The 2,888-nt window shown below is 37.4% G+C and overlaps 1 protein-coding gene across 8 annotated transcripts in view; it reads left to right on the forward strand.

Annotated features, from left to right (window-relative positions):
- Window positions 1-2,888, forward strand: part of LOC111862126 (ATP-dependent DNA/RNA helicase DHX36) — a 58,369-nt gene that overhangs the window by 34,034 nt on the left and 21,447 nt on the right. The window lies entirely within an intron of this gene.

The raw sequence follows: 2,888 nt of genomic DNA on the forward strand, positions 1-2,888 counted from the left end.
TTAGAAGGGATGTATTGTACAATATTCTAATAGAGTTTGGGATACCCATGAAACTGGTTAGGTTGATTAAAATGTGTTTAAACGAAATGTATAGTAAAGTCCATGTAGGTAAACATTTGTCTGATACATTTCCTATCCAGAATGGTCTAAAACAAGGAGATGATTTATCGCCACTTCTTTTCAACTTTGCTTTAGAATATGCCATTAGGAAGGTCCAAGGAAACCAGGTGGGACTGAAATTAAATGGAACACATCAGCTGTTGGCGTATGCCGATGATGTGAATCTGCTGGGTTATAATGTAGATACCATAAAGAAAAACACACAAACTTTAATTGGTACAAGTAAAGAGGTTGGTCTAGAAGTAAACACTGAGAAAACTAAGTATATGTTGCTGTCTTGTCACCAAAATGCATGACAAAACCAGGACATTAAGATAGGTAACAGATGTTTTGAAAATGTGGTACAGTTCAGATATTTGGGAACAACTATAACAAATCAAAACCTGATTCAGAAGGAAATTAAGGGGAGATTGAACTCGGGTAATGCTTGCTACCATTCAGTCCCGAACCTTTTGCCTTCTCATCTGCTGTCCGAAAACATAAAAATTATAACATACAGAACTAAGTTTTGCCTGTGGTTCTGTATGGGTGTGAAACTTGGTCTCTGACATTAATGGAGGAACACAGACTGAGGGTGTTTCAGAATATGGTGTTGAGGATATTGGTGGGAAAGCCAGATGGGAGGAGACTACTGGGAAGACCAAGGCGTAAGTTTGTGGACAATATTAAAATGGATCTTAGAGAGACAGGATGGAATGATATGGATTGGATTGATCTGGCTCAGGATAGGGACCAGTGAAGGGTAATAAACCTTCAGGTTCCATAAAATGCTAGGAAGTTCTTAAGTAGCTGCACAATTGGCAGCTTCTCAAGAAAGGCCCAGCTTCATGAGTGAAAGTGATTAGCATTTAGTATATTTAACATTTTTAAAAGAAAAAAATAATTGGAATGCTATAAAAATATTCACTGACCAGTGACCATATGCCATTACAAATGATTATAAGTCTCACTAATTTACACACATTGCAGATCACTACAACAGACACTAAGTCTTCTCAGTGTTACACTAACTGTTGCTAGGTTATGGCTCCAAACCATTAGAATGCCAACCCAGTTTGGACTTTTCTCCCATTTGGATCCCCATTATCAGCAATGAAGTCACCAATTCACATAGAAGATTTGTATGACGTGATATATGTTTTTATTGATTTCTGTTAGGTTCTAAATTAGATAGACGTGATTTACTCCATTGTTGAAGCTAGTTAGACACTATTAGTTTTTTTTTACTAGTTCTTCTTTCTATTCCATGACGTGGAGTCATGGACCTGGTCCGTGTTTTTCTTATTTATCTTAAAAACCAGGAGGATGGATAAAGTCTGAAAAGCCAATATCTGTAGATTCTTCAACTTTAGTACTTATGTTCTTACTGGCTTGTGGTTGTCTTGCAACTAAATCATACTGCAAGTCATGGAATTGCTGGTAGTCATCACTCTCTACTCATTGGCTGGCTGTTACTACTTATCATTGCAACTAACTCTCAACCGGTGGCGTGGGGTACTATTTTTGGTGAGGGAAGCAGTGGTATCTAATAAACAAACTGATAGCAATCAACTCACCAAAATTTACGTCACTTATTGAGTCAGTAAGGTCGTTTTGTGTTCTGTTTGACAAACCTGTAAATATTGTAGTGTTCTCTAGGTGAACATTGAGTTTATGATCATATTTCTTCAACAAGTGAACTAATTCCACATAATTACCTCGGTCAATAGAATCCACACTTTCGTCATGACCACAGAGAGTTGCCACTTTCCTAAATGGCAGATAATATCAATCAAGCGTTTCATTATTTCTATATTTTCTTTCACGTTTTCATTCTGCTATAGTATCATCAAGTTGGCAGTCAGTTCGAGATTTCCCGAACATAAGTTGCGCTGTTGATATAATGTGAGTCTGAGAGTTCTCATTTCGTTTCAGTGCTTCATGAAGGTTGCTGATATCACCAAATCCAGTCTTGTTCCATACATTTTTTTTCATTGAGAAACAATAGGCATGGCCAACAAAACAATTTTCCTATATTACGGCAACCGGATAGCCACCATGTTTTAGAATACTGTTCCAAATTAAATTTCCTCACACATAATTTGGTTTGTGCTTTAAGTTCTGTCAACTCTCATGTTGGTCGTCCTCTTTCTATAATTATTTTCTTTTCGGAAAAGTCACTGCTGTTAAACACCCATTTTAAAAGGCTTTCGATTGCACAGTCGCAGTTGCATTGTCTGCCAGCATTCATTTTAGCTGTGACCTGTGTGTGTAGTCTGTTCACGATCCTGTCCCTCTTACTGCAATAACAGACTTGCTGCCCTTAAACGCGGATGGCTTCTTTCTGATACGTCAAAATACGATCACAAATACAATCTTACGCTATATGAATATGCACTTACAATATTTTAATAAAACTTAATGTTACCTATAACAACCAACAAGACTGAAATCACACATAAACAGTTAATTTTCACATAACCATCTAAACAACTCATTCCTTTGCTTGTGTAGCCAGCAAACCGAAATTTGCTTCCCTTGGTGACGAATTATTACGAAGATTAATGAAGGTCCGTCCCACCAGGCAAGGGAAGGGATGAGGAGGAGGCATGTGGCCATGAGTGTGAACATGCACTAAATGACAATATTTACATCCTTATTATTCAAATTGAATTATTTATATATGGCTTCTTTTCTTTTCGTTTCTTAACTATGGAATCAATGCTTCCCTTGCTTCCATGCACGGCATGCCACTGCTCTCAACTAACTGCTAACCAGATTGTGTCCTC

This window comes from Cryptotermes secundus, unplaced genomic scaffold (assembly GCF_002891405.2).
Source record: "Cryptotermes secundus unplaced genomic scaffold, Csec_1.0 scaffold718, whole genome shotgun sequence".
NCBI classification, from domain to species: Eukaryota; Metazoa; Arthropoda; class Insecta; order Blattodea; family Kalotermitidae; genus Cryptotermes; species Cryptotermes secundus.